Here is a 13,054-nt window from a genome sequence, read left to right as displayed (position 1 = left end):
TTAAATTCTCCAGTGTACAAGTTTTTGGCTCTATGGATGCATTTATTGTTACTGTTTTATACTATGGTACCTTATCTCCATCATATATTATTGATGGACCACAAGTGTAATTTATGGTTACTGTTTTAAACTTCCTTTCATTTCCATCATAATATATATTATTAATGAACCAGAAGTGGTGGCTACTTTAAAACATTTATGATATACCGTTTCAAGACGGTCTAATCTCAATACTTAAACATACATTATGCAAGAGCGAAATCTGCCAACTGGAGGTCTTTCTTTAGGCCTGAAATGTTATCTAAATTATTAATTAGACATTAATTAACTTATCCAGACCATAATCAACTCTTGATAGCATCACTAGCTTGCGATATTTACTGGATTAGAACCCGGTCTGCTGCTTCTGATTAAATAAAAAAATGGATAGTTGAAACTGTTTTTTATCGTACCAACTTTAGTAATAATGATCGAGGCTAGGCCCAAAATTCAGTCGCTAAATACTCGGTTCAGGGTGGATCAATTTGACTGAAATTTTCAGCAAATTCCCATTACATTATCTAGTTTTTAACTATTATAGTGAGAATTACCAGCTCTTTATCTAATCTCCTATAATGTATCTTTAAATGAATTGACAATTATTCAGATCACATATTTCCAACATTGTTGTAAAATTAAGGGAGATTATGGAGACAGGTAGGATTGAGGGATGTTAGATCTCATTCTTCTACAATTTCAGATGATAAACTGTGCAATTTTGAACTTTTAAAAGTCGTTCTTTTATTGAGATATGCTATCTGAAAATAGTGCAATGTCACTGGGCTCATCTGAAAGGAAGTGGTTGAAGAATGATCTCAAATTAGTCCTATTCCTGATGAAATAAGTACTTCACAAATTATTGTCAGCACTATTGTAATCCTTTCTTGTTGTACTCTCTTTAATAATAAATTGATTTAAACAATAACCACAAAGAGAATAATCAAGAATAGTTTGGAATTAAACAAAAAAAGGAGGCACCTTCTCAATTACTTTAACGAAATGGTAGGACAATTATATTATTTCCATAAGTATGAATTAGAAGATGAGTATACTATCACTTTGCACCCATTTAACTGATGAGTAAATACAGGTTCATCAGTTAGGTGCAGCATTTGGCATCGGTCAACAGGTTTTCATGGTGTGGTGTCTTAAATGCCAAAAAAATAGCATGTTATTATTCACAACAAGCTAGTATCTCGTGAATATACAGGTGTATTTGGTAGAAAGTAAAATCAAAATGTTTGAGTGAATTCCATGAAATTGATTGAACAGGACTTAAACAAGAAGTCTTTATTAGTAAGTGCAGGAGAACAAACAAACAGAAAACCAGAAAACATTGCAATGGACAAAACACACAAAGATCACACAGGCACTGCAGGTAATCAACAACAAACGTACAATCAAATCAAGAGAATGGAACTTGATACCAGGAGTAAATATCCACTGCTCTGTACAGTTGCGGACCTATATATACATGTAAGGGAAACAATCCCTGAAAAAAGGAATATTTCCCAAACATTGTATTATTGATTTATTCTAGTATATATCATGATAAGCTGTGTGTTTATATGACAAAATGGTTTAGGACTTTTCAGTATAGAAATGAAGCCAAGTCCAAAAACAAGGACTTTTATATACGATTTAAAGCATGCTACGCATTTGTAAAATATATAAATGTATTAAGTACGAAGACTATTTGCTAGAACTAAGATAAGAACATAAAGTATTTTCATCAACCAACTTTTACTTCATTTAGATCCGTTTCTTCTCTTGCCAAAAGTACCTATCTAACCTTTATGTAATTTATTATTCTTGTCATGTAGCCATATTTACAGTGATTACCTAAAGCTACTGTACTATACATTAATTGGAGATACATGTGCCATGTATGGTAGAAAAAAGAAGGTCCTCTTGTTTTACCACACATCAAACTCTACTAATTACAAATGTAATTTAGAGTTACAATAACAAAAGATCTATGCTACATCTTCAAACAGTTATAATTACACCTAGAATATTATAGCAAGAACAGCCAGCTCTTTATCTAAATCTTACATATTGCAATTTTAACTAACACTAAGACAGGGAATATTGGATAGTTAGGCTGATAGTTTAATGATGTAAAACAGTATGCTATGAAATGAAATGTGTGAATATGAAGAATATGTGTTGATATAATATGTGAGAGGAAGGTGATCTATTCTAGGTATTATTATTATTATTAACAACTGTCTAGGAATACTAAATGTCATGTTTGTTTATTACGTCTTTTTAGTCCCTGCCAATTACAGACATCTTTCAGTATTGATCCACAGTCATCTTCAAATGTGATCAGCAAACTAAAGTCTTAACTATAGGACTGGTAGTAGAAGCTTAATGGAAAATTTGATGCCTTTAATCTGCTCCAAATATCCTTCAAGTCTAATAGGCTACCAATGTATTTCAGTGTTCAAAAGACAATCAGACAGGTATCTGGTTAAGAAACATTGTAATGTAATTTGTCAAGTCTTAAAATCGCTGATTGCATTTGCATTATTCGGACAATATCGATCTTCTCACTGTATATTTGTTTGGAGGTTAAGTTCCCATTTAAACATCTGAGAATCATAATCTACACTGAGAATGAGATTAACTCATACTGATTATTTAACATTCAGTTAAAAACAAACAATAAAAAATATCAACAGTAAATCATAGGTTTTAACAAAGATTATAAGTTGGGCTGGCTTTATTTGACCGTATCCTGCTTATATTGTTTGCAGAGGATGTGGAATTCTGATGAATTTTCAGTTCATCATATCTGATACGGATTGGAATTGAACCACATTTTGACTGATATTCCTTTTCGAGTTCACGTTTTACTGTACTGAAGTTCGGAAGAGATTAATTTACGAATTTTATGTCATACTATGAAACAAAGAGTATTGTAAAGTTTGCTGTTTTGATATGAGTTATAGTATATAAAAAATATAAAGAAATGTATGGTTTGTATAGTATACAAATCATCAAATAATACTATACTGTAAAGTAAGAATTAATAGAGTTATATAATATTCAACAATGCAGGCATGGACAAGTTGACAAGTGTTAAGGTCTATTCATCTCAATTTCCCTTGGGGTTCAAGATTGTTGAATCGAACAACTGGAAGAACACTGTATCGACTTAAATATTATGAGCATAACAGCTTAAATAATATGAGCCAAGAAAAGACCACCTCTGAAAGCAATAACCAGGTCTGTGTCACCCCCAACTCGAGTAACTCTCATACCCCCAAATTTCAGCCTTGATACAACCCAAGTGTAGCTTCCGCCCTGAACAGATAAACAAATAGACAAGCAACAGTCACAAATATATTTTGTTGTTGATTTTTTTAGTCTGCATCGTAATCTAACCTATTTACTATCAAAATGGTGTGGTGACAGTTCTATATGTATCAACCAGTTATACTTTATCCCGAAACCCTTCAGATCCACTCTTATACACTTGGGTTATAAAATCTCTCTTTCTGTCTTTCTAGATGGTTTACATTTTCTCATTTGCTTCTTTATATTCAGTATTATTTGTTTTTTTTTACTCTGTTGTTTTTGTGGTAAATGGAACATATGCCCTTACTATAATTCACTATACCTTGATTCTATTGAATACTAAAAATGTTTAATTCTCACTTTACGCCCACAGGCAGTGGACGCTTACGACTAGCCCCCAGATCCATTCACTTAATTTGATATGTTTGTTTGTTTGTGATTTCTGCATATTGTGTCTTGTCCGTAGTTTTGTTTTTGTGTAAATTATGTGTGGTGCAGTCCCCCTGCACTTACTATTAGTAATCAGATTGCCAGCGAAATGAGAGTTCTTCGATAATAATGACTTTACTTTTGTTCTTCTTATATGTTGAAAATTTTGAAGCAAAAAACAGAAAATTCTGCATTACAATATTGAGTCGAATTGTCTGGAAAGTGATGTTTATTTCCAGAAATTGCATCATCCTTTTCATCTGCTGCGCAATACTACAGTACCTAAATGCTGTCTATAAGTATTTGTAAGATTAGATGTTACAGCCACTACATACACATTGGATGCTAAATTGCTAATCTTTATTCCTCACAGGTAGGTAGAGTGTCAGGTATATGAGGTTTGGGTTGTATTCAGATAATTGTATTATATTCTTATGCCCATTACTATTTTATTGGTTCACTTAAAGATGCATTATATAAGAGCTAAATCTGCCTATTGCAGGTCTTTATTTTGGCTTCAAATGTTATATAAACTATTATTTAGATATTATTAACTTAATAAACCTATAATCAACTCTCTAGATTTATATGGATTGAAACATCCACAAGATTTAAAAATTTAACGATAAAATGGACAAGCAAGGGTAAGTCTTAAACATACATGTACATTATGCAAGAGCTAAATCTGTCTATTGCAGGTCTTTCTTTAGGCCTGAAATGTTATCTAAATTATTAACTAGACCTTAATTAATCCAGACCATAATCAACTCTAGATGGCATCACTAGCCTGCGATCTTTAGTGGATTGTGAGCTGATTTACTGCATAACTTTCCTTCTCGATTTAACGATTAAATGGATAATCAAGACTATGCTGTTTATTGTACTGACTTTAGTAATGACGATCAAGGCTAGCCGGAAATTTCAAACGCTTAGTTTTCGGTTCATAGTGGATCAATTTGAATGAAATTTTCAGCAAATTACCTTTACATTATCTAGTTTTTAACTATTATAGTGAGAACTGCCAACTCTTTATCGCATCTCCCATAATGTATCTTTCAGTTGTCAAGTATCGTTGCTACAATAATGAATGATCTATGCTATATCTTCAAACAGTCATAACTTTGCTCAGAATAAAGTAATTTGATTGAAATTTTCAATATATTCAATTATTGAACTATAGCAAGACTGTCCAGCTCATTATCTAAATATTACATAATGCATCTTTAAGTGAGTGAAATAATGTACCATGTAACATTACTATTATAAGAAATTAAATATGCTGGAAGCCTTGTACATGTGTACATTAAGATCTTATGGATGTCAGTATACAGCTGTTATCTTTATCTTTTAAGTATGGGGTGAATGGCCAACACCAACACTGTAGATCATAGAGTATGTCGTGGGTGCAGCTGGTGGTGTGGATTCAAAGTGAACTAGTTTGTCTCAAACCCATATTTTCAATTAATCGCCAGTCTTGTCTTATTTTAATTACTTGGACTATGCGGTAGGACAGAGTGCTTTAAGGAAGGTTTTATTATAAAACTAGTGCTTTCCTGGCTCCTGTACCAAATCTATCAGGGACAAAGTGGAACAAATGTCCCAGGGACCCTGCTGGGTTCAGTACAAGATAAAATGTTCCATTAGTTCTCAAATAGGGGCCCCATTTTAATTCCTGGCTGTTTAATTTTACACCAAATTTTCTTGCGGACGCTTACTTATCCCAGCTCGATCCCCAATGCAGTTCCCAATAACATCACAATAAGGAAAACCCAGTCATTGTCTTACATGTTATACTGTTTACCCTGTCAGTCTGTTCATCAATTGCTGGGATTGTTGACTTACAGTAACACCTGATAGTGAAATTATGAATCCTACAGGTGCAATCATTTAATTACAGAATTAATGCCCTGGTATTGAAATCTTGTCATTACTCTCTACATCAGAGTTTTTGAGATATTTGTTTCCTTGTATACTATTCAAAAAAAGTAGGGGATATTTGATTTTGGGGGCATAATACTAAAATATGCAAATGACTACGAAAAAAGTCACTATAGAACCTAACAGAAGAAACATTTCCAGTTACATGTGACGCCCAAACGCACCAATAGCTACCGCATGGAATGCAGGTGATGCTTGGGATCATCATGGGGGTCCAACCCAAGATTTGCACGACTCTGACTTTGAATGTTACAGTCATTGTGGCATTGAATTCCAGGGTGGAAACATCAGTTTAATTGTTTTAGTGACCAGAAAACAAATTTTGATATGCATCGGCTTACCCAAAATGAAAGGTTACGTGCCCTTGGCATGCTACAGATCGGCACAACACAGACGGTTGTGGCGCGGACGATGACTGTTTCTCAGTCTGTCATAAGCAGGCTATGGTCCAGATACCGTGATACACAATCTGTACAGGACAGACCACGCTCAGGTCGACCAAGGGCGACAACTCAAGCCCAGGATCGATTTATCCGTACCTTGGCCTTGAGAAATCGTGTCATCACAGCAAATCAGATCAGCGCTCGTCTTCAAACAGACACTGGTGTGAGTGAGTGGCCAGACGATTCGGAATCGACTGCATAGGGGTCACCTTCGCGCCCGACGTCCTCGCGTGATCCCTTGTTTGAGAGATCATCACATTCAGGCAAGACGTCGTTGGTGTAGGGATCGTCACCACTGGGTTAATCGACGCTGGAGCAATGTGATGTTTTCAGATGAGTCAAGGTTCACTGTTGATTTTTTGGACAGACGTAGGAGGGTGTGGCGTCGTCGAAACGAGCGCTTCCAAGACGTTAACGTCATCAGACATGATCGATTTGGGGGTGGTTCTGTTATGGTGTGGGGAGGCATCACTGTTGCTGGAAGAACGGCTTTACATGTTGTTGCAGGGCGTGTTACAGGCCAGTACTACCGGGACAACATCTTGGCAGTCCATGTTGTGCCGTTCGCACGACGTCATGGCCGCCGTTTCATCTTCCAGGATGACAACGCAAGATGTCACAGGGCCAGGATCGTTACAGGTTACCTCCAACAACAGAACATCACCACATTACCTTGGCCAGCACTGAGTCCCGACCTCTCCCCCATCGAGCATGTCTGGGACATGCTTGGACAGAGGTTACGTCAACGTCAACAACGTCCTGCCAATGTCCAAGAACTTGCTGCTGCGTTGCAACAGGAATGGGACAATCTGGACCAAAATGACCTTAGACGTCTCATTAGGAGTATGCCACGTCGGATCAATGCTTGTTTGGCAAACAGAGGAGGATTTACCCGTTACTGACTTGGTTGTGATGCTGTGGTAACTTTGCTGTTTGACCCCGGGTATCATTTTACCCTTATAATGGTCAGTCTGTGCCTTACTTAGTCTAACGATCATTTGGAATAAATCGATGAATGTGAACTTCATTTCATTTTGTCATTTGTTTCTTCGTCAGTTTCATTAGGTGACTTTAATAACACTTAAAAATCAAATATCCCCTACTTTTTTTGAATAGTATATTATGTTTAAAGCTATATTATAGTCATAAGGATAAATTGGTTTATCGAGTGTATTCTTGTTTCTGTCAGAATGTTTTAGATGCTGGTGGGCATATTTTTCACTGTAATGCTTAGAAACGTGCAGTGCATAGCCATAGAATCAATATCAAATTTTAGTGAAGCTGTCAGCATTCAATTTATTTCAATGGTATATTGTAGATCTCACATTATTTCCATTCACTGTAGCTACCGTAAACTAGCACACTTATAATGCAAAAAATTAACAAAGGATGTACATGTGTCACATTATGCTCTAAAGATTACATTGTATGTAGCTATAACCTATATTACGATCTGTATTCTGTATTATTTCAGAATAGAAATATTGTTGTACTGTTGATAAGATTTCTTTATACAATACAAGTGGGGAATCGAAACCACGGCACTAGACACAATAACAAACTTTATGATCCAACGCATTAAACATTCGACCACCAAACCCCCTGATTACATGTAAATGCAAAATGAAATGCACTGACTCGGGTAATGAAGACAGCATAAAAACATTTGTATGTCTATAATCAGCTGTTTAACTAGTGAACATGTCTTTGACATAAGACATCAGATTTAGATTGGCTGATTATTTACAGAGCATGTGGGTGATTATTAGTTTCATTCATTGTGAATCACAAATAATATCAACATAATCTAAAACAAAGGGGGGCTGGGGAGCATAATTAGTAGTACCATTGAATCTGTGAGAATATGATGATATGGTATATTAATTTCATATAACGCTAATCAAATGCGTGATGAAATTCATTTAGTTAACTAACTGGTATTTTCTTAGAAAATTGCACAGGAAAACAAATGGCCATGACCTTGTAAAAATGAAATAGATTTACTTGAAACGGCTATTTACTGACTTTAAAGGTTACCTATAAACAGATATAATTGTTTATTGTCGATGTTGAGAACATGTTTACAGATAATCCTGGCTGAGGGCAACATGCCAGGTATTGGATAAATTGTTGTAAACATATTAAATGTATCTACACTGCTGTAGTTTATCATCATGGATAATCAGAGTTCACATCTAATATACAATCTATTATCAGATGATTTATTTATTCTTAGTCGTGTTTATGTCAGGTGTATTCATATGATACATAATAAGGTAAATATGTATGTTTATGCTGAAAGTCTTATGGAAATAATTTATATTTTGTGAATTTATTATTGTGTTGGGATTGTATTTGCAAAACTGCAGTATTCATTCCTTTATTACAAATAGATACATGTATAAGAGGTGGATAAAATTACATTCATATAGTACTAAGTATTAAATGAAGCATACTATTCTTCTGGTGACTAATAAACAATTGTTTAGATTGGATCAATAATATTGATCAGATCACAATAAATGTAGTTCAGTAATTTAGCTTTAAAGGTAGGATAGGCCAATGACTTTATTCCGACCTGATTGCATTGTTCAAAATATATATTTTTTCTCTTTTAAAGGCAAGCAATATGTGAACAAAGTTTAATTTCCTTTAAAGGTGCATAATTTGTTGATATATTTGGGCTATAAACTTATTCAAACGGATTTAGCTATCAAAAGTTTGCTTCAAATCCCTTTCAGTTGCAAGAAACTACCGCGAGCTATAGAAATCTATTTTAAGCAGCCTTTTGTTTATCATGATTTGATTAAACGGAAGGTCCATTGAAGCTTGTATTTGTCTTTATTCGCTGTCGATTCACCATACATAATGGAGCCTGATTAAATTTTGGGATCATCCTCTACCAACTTCTTCTTCTTTTGTAGGTTTAAGACTTTTACTATCCTCACAACCACTAACAATACAATCAAAAAATACCATGCATTCCCTACATCAGTCGAGCAGACAACAAGCCAACGGGTTGCCAGTTAGTGATACCCTTACGTTTTTGCCCTGTGTGCACGCTCCATTGGTGTTTTTGAGGGAACCCAATATTTTTTAAAGTAATATTGGGTGTCTCTACTTTCCATATATACTATTCAAAAAAAGTAGGGGATATTTGATTTTGGGGGCATAATACTAAAATATGCAAATAACTACGAAAAAAGTCACTATAGAACCTAACAGAAGAAACATTTCCAGTTACATGTGACGCCCAAACGCACCAATAGCTACGGCATGGAATGCAGGTGATGCTTGGGGTCATCATGGGGGTCCAACCCAAGATTTGCACGACTCTGACTTTGAATGTTACAGTCATTGTGGCATTGAATTCCAGGGTGGAAACATCAGTTTAATTGTTTTAGTGACCAGAAAACAAATTTTGATATGCGTCGGCTTACCCAAAATGAAAGGTTACGTGCCCTTGGCATGCTACAGATCGGCACAACACAGGCGGTTGTGGCGCGGACGATGAATGTTTCTCAGTCTGTCATAAGCAGGCTATGGTCCAGATACCGTGATACACAATCTGTACAGGACAGACCACGCTCAGGTCGACCAAGGGCGACAACTCAAGCCCAGGATCGATTTATCCGTACCTTGGCCTTGAGAAATCGTGTCATCACAGCAAATCAGATCAGCGCTCGTCTTCAAACAGACACTGGTGTGAGAGTGAGTGGCCAGACGATTCGGAATCGACTGCATAGGGGTCACCTTCGCGCCCGACGTCCTCGCGTGATCCCTTGTTTGAGAGATCATCACATTCAGGCAAGACGTCGTTGGTGTAGGGATCGTCAACACTGGGATAATCGACGCTGGAGCAATGTGATGTATTCAGATGAGTCAAGGTTCACTGTTGATTTTTTGGACAGACGTAGGAGGGTGTGGCGTCGTCGAAACGAGCGCTTCCAAGACGTTAACGTCATCAGACATGATCGATTTGGGGGTGGTTCTGTTATGGTGTGGGGAGGCATCACTGTTGCTGGAAGAACGGCTTTACATGTTGTTGCAGGGCGTGTTACAGGCCAGTACTACCGGGACAACATCTTGGCAGTCCATGTTGTGCCGTTCGCACGACGTCATGGCCGCCGTTTCATCTTCCAGGATGACAACGCAAGATGTCACAGGGCCAGGATCGTTACAGGTTACCTCCAACAACAGAACATCACCACATTACCTTGGCCAGCACTGAGTCCCGACCTCTCCCCCATCGAGTATGTCTGGAACATGCTTGGACAGAGGTTACGTCAACGTCAACAACGTCCTGCCAATGTCCAACAGGAATGGGACAATCTGGACCAAAATGACCTTAGACGTCTCATTAGGAGTATGCCACGTCGGATCAATGCTTGTTTGGCAAACAGAGGAGGATTTACCCGTTACTGACTTGGTTGTGATGCTGTGGTAACTTTGCTGTTTGACCCCGGGTATCATTTTACCCTTATAATGGTCAGTTTGTGCCTTACTTAGTCTAACGATCATTTGGAATAAATTGATGAATGTGAACTTCATTTCATTTTGTCATTTGTTTCTTCATCAGTTTCATTAGGTGACTTTAATAACACTTAAAAATCAAATATCCCCTACTTTTTTTGAATAGTATACATACATATTAAATTTGCCACACTTTTATTGGAAATAACTACTCAAGAGATATTTTCGTTGGAATATATCTTTAATCAGTTCTGTAAAAGTTGTATTTAGTCAAATATCAGAAATAATCTGTAGAATGATATTGTGAATAAATTAAACACTAATATTACATGTTTGTGAATGAGTATTTGAAAGGAATTTCAGACCATGGGGAAATGTTTAAAAATTGTGGAGTGACTTTGTTGTGGGAGTAGTATTTACCCCTAAAATTATGGTATTTGTGTTAAAATGAGTGTTGAAATATAATACATGTTTCTGCCACAAGTAGTGTGTACAGGTCATTTGATGCAAATTTTTACCATTGCATGAAATCTAAAGTTTACAGATAGTTGTGAAAAGTTATGAGTGTTAGATGTAGCACAGATTGTTTGCATCAGTACTGGACAAACAAGCTTGATTATCCATTTTATCTTAAATTCCATTTAAATCTCTGCCATCCGATGTCTAGAGAGTTTTATTATTGGCTTGTCATGTTAATAAATTATGTCTAAATAATAGTTTATATAATATTTGAAGTGAAAAAATACAGATCTCTTATGTAATTCATCTTTATTTAATATGCTCAAAGTTTTCACTTTTACATCTGTCGTGTTAAAGATTATACATTGTGCATGTATATGATGACACATTTATTTGATGGTTTCATGGCCTAAAGTATTAAATTGTGATTTGGGTGAGTTATTATGTTAGTTGTGGTTTATGATAGGGGAACCTTAAAAAAGTTTGAATAGAGAAATTCTTTTTAACAACTACATAAAATAAACATTTAATTTGAAAAGAAATTTAACTAAAATATATTCAACTTAATTTATCTTATATGCATTTTATTATATTTTGATTTGAAATTATAATTGTATTTGTACTGGCATGATATTACATAATTAACATCGAATTAAATCAACTCTACGTTCCTTAATGAAGCAGGGCTGACCGAACAGTTTGGCATTGTTGAACTCGGAAATTGAACTTTTCTGATATCAGTGATTCCTTCAGTGCAGTAAAGTCATTGCCTTTCGAAGAAAGCAGGGGACTATTAAAATGGGTTCGTCCATCTGTCTGTCTGTCTGTCTGTCCGTCTGTTTGTCTGTCACACTTTTTGGGACACAATAACTCTCCTCCTAATTGAGCCAGAATGTTCAAACTTGGTCAATGCCGTGATGGAGTTCGAAGATGAGCATTTTTTGCTTAGGGTAAGCAGAGATAGGCAATTTGATTGGTTGATGCTTTGGGACACGATAACTCTCCTTCTATTTGAAGTAAAATGTTCAAACTTGGTGTAGGTGTTTATTAGGTCAATGTCTTTATGGTGTTCGAAGATGAGCTTTTTCTGCTTAGGGTAAGCTGAGATAAGCAATTTGATTGGTTGATGAATGATTGGGACAGGATAACTTTAGTCCTAATTAAATGAGAGTGATGAAATTTCGTGTATAGTTTTATTACATCAATACCTTGACTAAGTTTGATAATGAGCATTTTCTGCTCAGGGTAAGCAGAGCGATAAGAAATTTGATTGGTCGAGACTTTGGAATACAATAACTCTCATTCTAATTGAGCTAGAATGTTCACTCTTGGCGTAGGTGTTTATTAGGTGAATGCCTTGATGGAGTTCGAAGATGAGAATGTTCTGCTCAGGGTAAGCAGAGATAAGTTCTAATTTAGTGAGAGTGAGGAAACTTGGTGTATAGTTTTATCACATCAATACCTTGACTAAGTTCGATAATGAGCACTTTCTGCTCAGGGTAAGCAGAGCGATAAACAATTTGATTGGCCGAGACTTTGGAACACAGTAACCGCCCTTGTAATTGAGGTAGAATGTTTAAACTTGGTGTAGGCGTTCATTAGGTGAATGCCTAGATCTAGTTCGATGATAAACATTGTCTGAAGCAGAGATAAGCAATCTGATTGGTTGATGCTTTTGGGCAAGATAACTTTGGTTATAATTAAGTGAGAGTGATGAAACTCCAAGTATAGATTCATTATATCATTACTTTGACTAAGTTTGATGATGAGAATTTTCTGCTTAGGCTAAGAGATATAAGCAATTTGATTGGTCAAGACTTTGGAACTCTGCTTTTAATTGAGGTAGAATGTTTAAACTTGATGTAGATGTTCATTAGGTGAATGTCTTGACTGAGTTCAATGATTAACATTTCAAGCTAATTAAAGCTAAGCAGAGCTAAGCAATTTCATTGGTCAATGCTTTAGGA

The 13,054-nt window shown here is 35.8% G+C and overlaps 1 protein-coding gene across 3 annotated transcripts in view; it reads left to right on the top strand.

Moving 5' to 3' along the window:
- The window catches only part of LOC126816221 (monocarboxylate transporter 12), a 30,212-nt gene that overhangs the window by 4,547 nt on the left and 12,611 nt on the right, over window positions 1-13,054 (top strand). The window contains exon 1 of one of the 3 annotated variants that reach the window (XM_050542533.2): window positions 2,132-2,245. The exons of 1 other annotated variant lie outside the window; for it this stretch is intronic. The gene's annotated coding sequence lies outside the window, so the exon portion shown is untranslated. Of the gene's footprint in view, window positions 1-2,131; window positions 2,246-4,013; window positions 4,148-13,054 lie in introns of those variants that run through there. One more of the 3 variants, XM_050542532.2, reaches the window with a different exon arrangement.

The sequence above is a fragment of the Patella vulgata genome, chromosome 1, assembly GCF_932274485.2.
Source record: "Patella vulgata chromosome 1, xgPatVulg1.2, whole genome shotgun sequence".
NCBI lineage: Eukaryota > Metazoa > Mollusca > Gastropoda > Patellidae > Patella > Patella vulgata.
The sequence above is the reverse complement of the archived record's forward strand: the minus strand, read 5'-3'. Positions and strand labels throughout refer to the sequence as shown.